Below are 11,336 nucleotides of genomic sequence, written 5' to 3' on the forward strand. Positions count from 1 at the left end.
GGAAATGGCACTCCAGTGCCATAATACTCCCGCTCCAGTATTCTTGCCTGGAAAATTCCAGAGAAGCCTGGTAAAGAGTTGGACACAACTGCGTGACTGAGCTCACGCTCATACACACACAAAATTTATAGGGACTTGGTGGTACAAGGGCTAAGACTCCACTTCCACTGCAGGAGGCTCAGGTGACCAGGCCCTGGTCTGGGAACTAAGATACCACATGTGTTGGTGTGGCCAAAAATTTAAAAATAGCTGAACTATGTTTGGTAAATATTAAGAGAATTTCTTATTTATATTACTATGTATGGAAATAGATACATGAATGTAACATCTAGTTGACTGTGTAACTATATTTTTCAGCTCCCTTAATGAGGCACTAGTTCTTGAGTTAACCATGGGGAAATTGACCTTGTCTATTATCTTGATTGAATCATGGTTATATGAAGATTAGAAATTGCTGTGGCTTCCCTGGTGGTCCAGTGGTTGAGAATCCACCTTGCAATGCAGGGAACACCAGTTCGACCCCTGGTCTGGGAAGATCCCACATGCCTCGGGGAAACTGAGCCCATGTCCCACTACTGAAGCCTGCTCACCCTAGAGTCCATGCTCCACAACAGGAGAGTAGCCCCCGTTTATAGCAATTAGAGAAAGGACATGTGCAGCAATAAGATCCAGCATAGCCAAAAATAAATAAGTTAAATTTTTAAAAAAGAAATTACTTATAATTGCCTTTCTTAGCCTTTCCACTGGACTCAAAGAAGTATTTTATTTTGCCCATATTTACATTCTTATAAAGGGGCAAACCTTCATATCTGCAGTAGATTATGGCTTTTGATGGCCCCTAATGAATCCTGCCTCCCAGTATTCTTGCCTCTGTGTAACTCCCTATCAGCCTTGGGCTCGGCCAGGAGACCTGTGCATCCCACAAACCTGGGAGGATAAGCACCTGAGCACTGGGGCACACCCTCTTGGAGCACTGTCCCAGATCAGCGCCTAGTCTACTGGAGGTTGGGAGGTCATGAGAAGAGCTGAGACTCCCTGCTCAGCACCAACTGCCAGACTTGTGAATGAGGCCAACTTGGAATGAATTTCCAGCTGTTCCAGCCATCTGTAATAGCCCAAGTGAGCCAGAGGAGACCAACAAAAGAACTTTCCAGTCAATTCACAGAATCAAGAGAAACGATAAATCAAGATTTTATGCCTCTACATTTTGCAATGAGTTTTTATGCAATCTGTAAATAATAGAAACAATGTCTTTTTACTGTGTTCAAGTTTAACCTTATAAAGGCGGGCTAGGATAAAATTATGAACAACACTTAGAATGTTTTACTTTGTAAATTGCTCTGTGGGAGATGGAAAAATTTTTATGAGTGGAAGGGAAGGGCTTATTTTGATCTGTTGGTAAACTTTAATATAAATTAAAATCCACCAGGTCTTCTTCCAGTTTGAAAATTGTGGGATCATGTGATTATAAATGTTATAGTGTATACTAGAAATTTCACCAAGATATTTTTCTCATAAAGTAATGGATTCTTGGGACTTCCCTGGTGGTCCAGTGGTTAAGATTCCATGCTCCCAATGCAGGGGGCACAGGTTTGATACGTGGTCAGGGAACTTGATCTCATATGCTGCAACTGAATATTCTGCACGTTGCAACTAAAAAATCCTACATGCCCCAGTGAAGACTGAAGATCCCGTTGGCACAGCCAAATTAGTTAATTAAGTAATTTTAAATAGTTAATTAAGTAATTTTAAATTAATTAGTTAATTAAGTAATTTTAAAAAGTAATGGATTCTCACTGAATAAAAATGGAAAAGACTAAAAATTGTAAAAATAAAAAATAAATCAAGCATTATCCCACAATCCAGACATCTGTTGGCAATCATTTTGCTGTATTTTTTTCTCGGCAATTTTTCTGTGCTCCATTAATATTTTTTCATATTTAATCAGGCTGAGGGGAGAGTGAGTGTGGATATAAAAGGGTGGCATGAGAGAGTCATGGGCTGTTGTTACAACGAAGTATCATGTTTATGGTGGTGGTTACGTTAAGGTATACATGTAAAATTGCATAGGGCCACACACACTTACATTCATTAACTATATATATATATAGTTTTCTATATATAACTGGTGAAGTCTGCATACACTCTGTGGATTGTGCCAATGTCAATTTCCTGGTTATGATATTATACTATAGTTATGCAAGATGTTAACCCAAGGCTGGGTGCATGCGTGCATGCTAAGTAAGTCGTTTCAGTTGTGTCCAGCTCTATATGATCTTAGGGACTGTAGCCTGCCAGGCTCTTCTGTCCATGGGGATTCTCCAGGCAAGAGAATCTTCCTGACCCAGGGATACAACCCATGTCTCTTACATCTCCTGCATTGGCAGGCAGGGTCTATACCACTAGCGCCACCTGGGAAGCCCTGTGGCTGGGTAGGGGGTGTCAAAGACCTCACTGTGTGTTTCTTTGCACTTTTCTGTGAATTTATCATTTCAAACTTAAAAAAAAAATCAGTTTGTAGCGAGGATTTTGTATCCTGTCTTTATATTTTCATTTTTAACAGAAAATGTCCACATTTCATACCCACATCTCTTGATTACTATAAAAAATGAACCAAAAAAATCTGTCTTATTATAGAGTTAACTGCTAAGGAATAGGGTACATTTACAAAACACCTTTATTTGTTGGAACTTAATTATTGCAAGAATGCCAAAGCATTTTATGGAATACATGGGGTTGTGTTTGAGAGTTTAGAAAAGGAAATTACGTGAAAAAATACAATTATAACACTAACAAAGCATTGTGAAATTGTGCAGCCAGTGCACCGCAGACAGAAAGGGGAATATTGTGTTGAGCTCCCGGAGGAGGCCCGCCTGGGCCTGGCCAGGAATGATCTGAGGGCTTGGGGGAAGGGAAGGAAGCTGGGCTTGGCTACTGAGCAGAACTGGTCTGGGGCAGCTTAGGGTGGGGCTGGCCCTGGCTCCTGAGAAAAAAATGATAAAGAGCAGGCGTCAGTGTACTGGCAATGGCAGCTAAGAATCCACTTTCAGAAAGAAGTGGCAGGACATAGGCAAGAGATTTGATATCAGATTTGCCAAACATTGGTTGCAAAAAAGTTAGGGAACAGGAGGGGAATAGAAAGCAGGGGGTGGACAAGGCAAAGCAGTGAAAGCAAAAATAAACAACCGGGACTGAATCAGACCTTTGTATAGCAGAGGAAACCATAAACAAAACAAAAAGACAACCTGTGGAATGGGAGAAAGTATTTACAAATGTTGTGACTGACAAGGGCTTAATTTCCCAAATATACAAACAGCTCATACAACTCATTATCAAAAAAGCAAACAAACTAATTTTTTAAATGGGCAGAAGACCTAAATTTCTCCAAAGAAGACATCTATATGGCCATTAGGAAAGTGAAAAGATGCTCAACATCGATAATTACTAGAGAAATTCAAATAAAAACTGCAATGAAGTACCACCCCACACTGGTCAGAATGGCCATCATTTAAAAGTCTACAGGGGAGACTTCTCTGGTGGTCCAGTGGTTAAGAATCTGATTGCCAATGCAGGGGACACGGGTTTGATCCCACATGCTGTGGAGCAGCAAAGTCCATGCGACACAACTACTGAAGCCCAGGCGCTCTACCGGGCCCACACGCGGCACCTTGTGTCTGCATGCTGTTGAGTTCGAGGGCAGCAACTACTGAGGCCCAGACACCTAAAGCCTGTGCTCAGCAACAAGAGAAGCCGCTGCAGTGAGACGCTTATGAACCGCAACAAAGAGTATCCCATGCTCACCGCACCAGACAAATCCTGCACACAGCAATGAAAACCCAGCACAGCCATAAAGAAATGATAATTAAAAAATATCAAAGTCTACAGGGACTTCCCTGGTGGTCCAGTGGCTAAGACTATGCGCTCCCAATGCAGGGGGCCTGGGTTTGATTCCTGGTCAGGGAGCTGCAAGCTTGTGTGCTGAAGATCTTATGTGCTGCAACCTGATGCAGCCAAAAAAAAAAAAAAAAGAAGTCTACAAATAAATGTTGGAAAGGGTGTGGAGAAAAAGGAACTCTCTTACACTGTTGGTGGGAATGTAAATTGGTGCAGCCACTATGGAAAACAGTATGGAGTTTCCTTAGAAAAACTAAAAACAGAGCTGCCATATGATCCAGCAATCCCACTTCTGGAAAACTCTAGAAGAGTTTTTCTAATTAGAGAAAACTCTAATTAGAAAAGATACACACACCCCAATGTTCATTGCAGCACTATTTACAGTAGCCAAGACATGGAAGCAATCTAAATGACCATCATCAGGCAAATGGATAAAGAAAATATGGTACATGTATACAATGGAATACTGCTTAGTCATAAAAATCAATAAAATTATGCCATTTGCTGCAACATGGATGGACCTAGAGATTATCATACTAAGTGAAGCAAGTCCATATAGAAAAGACCATATAATATCACTTTACGTGGAATCTATAATATGACACAGGGGCTTCCCTGGTGGCTCAGTGGTAAAGAATCGCATACCAGTGCAGGAAATACAGGTTTGATCCCTGATGCAGGAAGATCCCACATGTCATGGAGCACTAAGCCTGTGCACCACGACTGTTGAGTCTGTGCTGTAGAACCTGTGCTCCCAGATAAGAGAAGCCACCACAGCGAGACGCCTGCACACCTCTACTAGAGAAAAGCCCATGCAGCAATGAAGACCCAGCACAACCCAAAGTAAATAAAATTATTAAAAAATAAAATATGACACAAATGAACTTATATATTAAACAGAGGCAGACCCATAGACTTAGAAAACAAACTTATGGTTACCCAAGAGGAAAGGGGGTAAATTAAGAGTTTGGGATTGACAAATACAAACTACTATATATAAAATAGTTAAACTTTGTCCTATTGTATAGCAGAGGGAACTATATGCAACATCCTGTAATAAGTAGTAATGGGGAAAAAAAGAAAGCAGGAGGTAAGGGTGGGGGTCATTTGGGGGGAAAAGTCTAGAAAGGTCAGGCTGGTGGCTGGAGCTTCCCAGCTGACCTTCAGGGTTTCCTCTTTGCTCTGAGAATAAAGTCCGAACTCTACATGGCATAAAAGGCCCTACATGACTGGCCTGGTCTTGGAATATCTCCCTGACCTGGTCTCCCATTGCTTCCCCAAATGCACCTCTGAGTCTTTGCAGCTTCCAAACCCACAGTCCTGTTTTTGGGCCTCCCTCCTCTCCCAGGTGTTCTTCCCGGTGCTTACCATGATTTTCCCTGTGGACGTCAGTGCCTTAACTGCTCCCTTTGCGTAAAAGACCCCGGCTGGTTTCTCTCTGTGAAGCCTACTATCATACCTGGGTTGGGCCACAACCTCCTTTCTCTGTCTGGTCTCCCCTCAGCCTTAAATGGGGCTTCTCAAGTGGTTCAGTGGTAAAGAATCCACCTGCCAAGCAGGAGACGTGGGTTCAATCCCTTGATTGGGAAGATCCCCTAGAGAAGGAAATGGCTACCCACTCCAGTATTCTTGCCTGGAGAATTCCATGGACAGAGGAGCCTGGCGGGCTACAGTCCATGGGGTCGCAGAGATTTGGACTGAGCACACAAGCCATGCCATATATGCAGTCCTAGGTGAGCCCTGGTGGCCTCATTTGCCTGTTGCAAGTGTCCCCTCAAAACTACTGATGGGGCAGGAATGGCTGAGCTTCAGAGGAGAGTGAGCTACACCTCACACTCCCCTGCCCAGACTGCACCTTTGCACATGCCAGCCCTCCTACCCTCTCCTACATCTCCACTTGGGAAGCTTTTCCTCAGAATTCAAGACCCTGTCAACAATTGTTCCTCTGTGGGACTCCCACACTGACCTCCCACAGCCTCTCCTTCTTGCAGATATTCAACAGATATTTATTGAGCATACACTGTAGTGATCCTGCTGACATTTGCTTACCATCTAGACTGTCACTTTCTGTGTAGATGTCTCGGGCTGTGAATTTTTTGAGATTCTAAGCACCTTAGTTTATTCATCTAGGTATCCCCAGTTCCTGGAAAGGATTCGGGTACATGGTATGCCCCTAATAGATTTGTTTTTTAAAAAATAAATAAGCTGGAGTCCAGGGGTTAAGACTGTGCTCCCAGTGCAGGGGGCCTGGGTTGGATCGTTGGTTAGGGACCTAGATCCCACATGCCACAATGAAGACGCAGAACAAATAAATATATTTTAAGAATAAAAATGAATAAACGTTATTATAAAAGAAAATGACTTTTAAGAAATTCCTAACAGTCCTTAAGGCTGGAAGGTGGATTTAAGGTCACCTCATCCATCTCCTGGCATCTATCCATTCCAGGCAAGTCATCATGCAGAATCTACTTGACCGAGTTCACTGCAGGGGAACTCACAGTCCATGTGTCCACTTACTCCACTCGAGGGTAGTGTTGATCATGGAGAAGTCCCCCTGCCGTGAAGCTGGGTCCTGCCCCTCTGTGGTTCCCTCCACGGGTCCTTACTCTTCTCCCTGGAGTGTCACAGAATGAGACCCTCCCTCTTGCCATTGACAGCCCATCATATATTTGACATTTATCACATCTGTCTTTTCTTTCCAAGTACAGAAAAACCACTTACTAGCCATATGATCCAGAGCTTCACTTTCTTCTGAGCTTCAGTTTCCTTGTTTGTAAAATTGGGCTAATATCTATCTATATGGTTGTCAAAATTACATGAGCTCATAAATTTAAAGTGCTTAAAATAGTGCTTGTGTGTGTGTGTGTGCTCAGTCGCTCAGTTGTGTCCAGCTCTTTGTGACCCCATGGACTGGTAGCCTGCCAGGCTCTTCTGTCCATGGGGATTCTCCAGGGAAGAATACTGGAGTAGGTTGTCATGCCCTCCTCCAGGGGATCTTCCCAACCCAGCGATTGAACCCAGGTCTCCTGCATTGCAGGTGGATTCTTTACCATCTGAGCCACCAGGGAAGCCTAAGAATACTGGAGTGGGCAGCCTATCCCTTCTCCAGGGGAACTTCCTGACCGAGGAATCAAACTGGGGTCTCCTACATTGCAGGCGGATTCTTTACCAGCTTAGCTACCAGAGAAGCCCAGAATAGTGCCATTTTACATTCAGCACTTAAAATTAACAACTTATATTTGAGACAGTTAGTTAATTAAAATACATGACATACAAAAATTATATTATTAATATTTTATGAATATGTAATAAAATCACATTATATATTACCCACTCCTGATAAGAGCTTCCCTGGTGACTCAGAGGGTAAAGTGTCTGCCTACAATGTGGGAGACCTGGGTTCGATTCCTGGGTCGGGAAGATCCCCAGAGAAGGAAATGGCAACCCACTCTGGTACCCTTGCCTGGAAAATCCCATGGACAGAGAAGCCTGGTAGGCTACAGTCCATGGGGTCACAGAGTTGGACACGACTGAGCGACTTCACTTTCACTTTCTTTCACTCCTGATAAAATTGGAAACCCCCTCAGGTAGGGTCCATTGTGAAGTTTAATGGGCAACTTGGTCTGTATTTTTTTAAAAATACATTTATTTATTTATTTTTCACTGCACTGGGTCTTCGTTGCTGCAGGAGGCCTTTCTCTAGTTTCAGTGAACGGGGGCTGCTCTCTAGTTGCAATGTACAGGCTTCTTACTGTGGTAGCCTCTCTTGTTGCAGAGCTCAGTAGTCATGGCATGCAGGCTTGGTACCCCATGTTATGTGGGATCTTCCTGGACCAGGGATCGAACTGGTGTGCCCTGCATTGCAAGGCAGATTCTTAACCACTGGGCCACCAGAGAAGCCCAGTCTCTATTTTTAATAAATGCTTGCTCAATTATGAACAAATGTCTACTAGGCCTGAACTCAGCCCTGATCACTCACATATACTGCCTTGAGATTTTCCAATCATTCTCTATGGTGTTCTTAAATTTAGGGTGACCAGCTGTCCTGGTTTTCCCAGGAATGAGGAAATATGGAAATTTTAGTTTTAAAACTGAATCTGAGGGGGGTTCCTGGGACTCAAGACTTTCAGTGCTAAAACCGGGATGAATTGGTCACCCTATTAATAATTCAGTGCCACTGGATTTGAGGATTGAGGCTCAGTGAGAACTACCTACTTCTGGATTCCACGACCAAGGTTACTACTACAGCAACGCCACAGATATGTAGATGGTGTTTCTAGCAGGCTCTCACAGAGGTATTAGACCTTGATTGACAGAGCCTGCAGCTTTGCAAGAACATTTTATCATTTCACACTGTAGTGGTCAGGCCATATGTAATTTAAACTTACACATGATGGATTAATAAATCAGCATGTCAATTTAAATGCTCTTGTGACTTTTCTAGGGCAGCCCCTTACCTGCTTCAGCTCCTCAAGAGGGATTGGAGAGTGAGCAAGTGGTGGTGGTGGTGGGGCGTGGGCATTACTGGAGGGAGGATTGTACGTTGGATTGCAGTTGCTCAATCCTGTCCGACTCTTTTGCAACCCCATGGACTGTAGCCCACCAGGCTCCTCTGTCCATGGGATTTCCTGGGAAAGAAAGAATACTGGAGTGGGTTGCCATTTCCTTCTCCCGGGGATCTTCCTGACCCAGGGATTGAACCCGAATCTCCTGCATTACAGGCAGGTTCTTTACCGCTGAGCCACTGGGGAAGCCCTCTGTGTTGGATTTTAACTGACTCCCTAGGGCAGAGTGACCATTTCCAGGGATTTCTAGAATACCTGTGTCTGGTGGAGACACCAGAATAAGGCTTGCTAGACTGACTCACCAACTCTGTGCGGCACCTCTGCTCACCTGCCTATCCTTGAGTTCATCACCTCCTGGTTTCATCTCAACACATTTTTGGAAATTACAATCTCAAAGTTTCACTCTATTTTTATTTTTTAAGGAATGTATTTATTTTTTTGGCTGTGCTGGGTCTTTATTGCAGCACACGGGCTCTTAGTTGTGGCCCGTGGACTTCTCTCTAGTTGCAGCGCATGGGGGCTCATTTGCCCCAAGGCATGTGGGATCTTAATTCCCTGACCAGGGATTGAACCTGCTGCCTCCCCTGCACTGGAAGGCAATTCTTCACCACTGGACCACGAGGGAAGTCCCTCAGTCTGTTTTTAAAGTGCTGCCTACTGCTAGATCTCTGTCTCAGGTACATTTAAAGGTCCCCGTGGTCACATCACACTGAAGTGTTCTAGAAAAATTACCTTTAAATGGCTCATCTTTGAACTTCCCTGATGGTTCAGTTGTTAAGAATCCACCTGCCAATACAGGGGACACAGGTTCAATCCCTGGTCTGGGAAAATTCCACATGCCGCAGAGTAACTAAACCCCTGTGTTGCAACGACTGAAGCCCTAGAGCCTGTGCTCTAGGAGAAGCACAGGAGAAGCCACCACAAGAAGCCCTCTTGCTGAAACTAGAGTAGTCTCCGCTCACCAGAGCTAGAGAAAGCCAGCACACAGCAACGAAAACCCAGCACAGCCAAAACATAAATGCTTAAATAAAATAAATTGTTCATTTCTCTGATCTGTTTAGTCCAGAAGCAGTTCCTGTTCCAGACTTGAGCATTCTGCTTGCTCCAGCTCCTCCGAAACAGTCCTGTCACTCATCAGGGACAGTCACTTCTGTGGCTGGCAGGCTCTTAGACCGCAGGGATTTTTCTCACCAGCACCACCTGCTGCCCTGATCCCAGAGGCCTCCCTCCCTTTCCACCTGGCCTCCTCGCTGCCCTCTGGTTGACACACTTTGGGGTTTGCTGCTGGCCAAGAACAGGGAGGGGTTGGGCTGGTGTGGGGTGATGGGTGATCTGGAAATAGCCCTGGGGGAGGGGCCCAGCTCTGAAGCTGGCATTGAGGTGTTAGTCTGCGCTGAGACACTCAGCAGTCAGAAAAAGGAGGCATCTTTGCTAAGTCCAGTTCCCCCTCCTGAGGAGGGTATTCACCCCTCTGGGTCGGTAGCTAGTTATATCCACATACAACTTTGACTCCAGATTCCCTAGGTATTCCTTCCCTTCTGGGCTCCATACAGTTCAACTAGGCTCGCAAAGGAGGATTCTGGGATGGTTGTGGCCTGGAGGTGGGCCAGCTGGCTCTTCACATACAGCAGCCTCCCCACATCTGCCAGCTAGCTCATGATCCCCTACTCAGCACCAGTCTTGCAGATGCCCCAGGAGATGAAAGGCAGGTCGTCAGTGGCAAGGGCGGGAGCAACACAAGGTATCCAGGGTGCAGGGGTAAGAGGTAGAGCTGAGAAGGGACCCGGTGCCCACTGGTTTTTCCTGAAGTCATCTTCTTCCCTCCTGGATGAACAGGCAGCTGGCTGACAACGAGGCTGGCTCTCCTGCGTCCACCACCTACAGACCCTGGCAACCAAAAGAGACAGGCTCATGCTTTGACAGTGGTGGTGACAGGCTTTGATGTGACCAGCCTCCCTGCCACCCTCAGGCAGCCCAGGGCCTGGCTTGTGACTGCGCATTCTCAGCCCATCAGTCCTGTAAGTGTCCCCTTTGTTCATGAAGGTCTGCCCTGTGTGTTCTCACTTTGTTTACGTCCAGAGCTTTATGAAAGATACATTGGTTCATGGAAGGAAAAGTGTATCCCCAGGCTAACAGGGAGCAAAAGGGAAAAAAGTCCTAGTTCACCCCAAGTGAAGGGGACTCTTCAGCCTTCGTGGAGAGTTGGAGGGACTTTCTTGGGCTGGTGCTTCATCTGCTTGCTGAGCCCTGCCAGTCCCATCCTTCCCATCCACAGGGCCTGGTTCTCTGGGTTTGGCCCCAGACATCTGGGTGGTGAGGCAAGAAGACTGCCCTGACCGGGGTGATAGGGACGCTTGGTGGGTTTACCTGCTGCCTGCTGAGGCCGACACCCCCTCCCTCCCTGGACTCCACCTGCCCAATATGCACAGGTGTTCAAGGTCCCCACATCCTGTGACAACCGTGGACCCATCCTACAGCTCCAAGACCCCAGAAATGGGACTCTTCTACACCAGCCCAGGAAGGTATCACAAAAAGCAGGATGTGCAATGGTTAGGAACACCTATGCCAGGCAGTCCAACCAGGGTTTGACTCTAACTCTGTTCTTCACCAGCTGGGTGACTTGGTAAATTAATCACTCAGCCTGTTTCCTCATTTACAAAATGGGGTTAATAACATTTACTACTTCATAGGGCTGTCCTGAGGATTAAACAAAATAATGCCGAGCACCTGGCACAGGGTCCACATGCATGTAGAAGTTACTACAACCCTCAGCTTTGGGGGGGTATGAGGGCCTAAGAGGGCCCTGACAATCCACCAGTCTACGGACAACCTGCTTTGTTCTTTTTATCCTGAAGACTTAGGCCACTGTGTATTAAC

The sequence above is a fragment of the Bubalus bubalis genome, chromosome 3 (genome assembly GCF_019923935.1).
Source record: "Bubalus bubalis isolate 160015118507 breed Murrah chromosome 3, NDDB_SH_1, whole genome shotgun sequence".
In the NCBI taxonomy this organism is placed as follows: domain Eukaryota; kingdom Metazoa; phylum Chordata; class Mammalia; order Artiodactyla; family Bovidae; genus Bubalus; species Bubalus bubalis.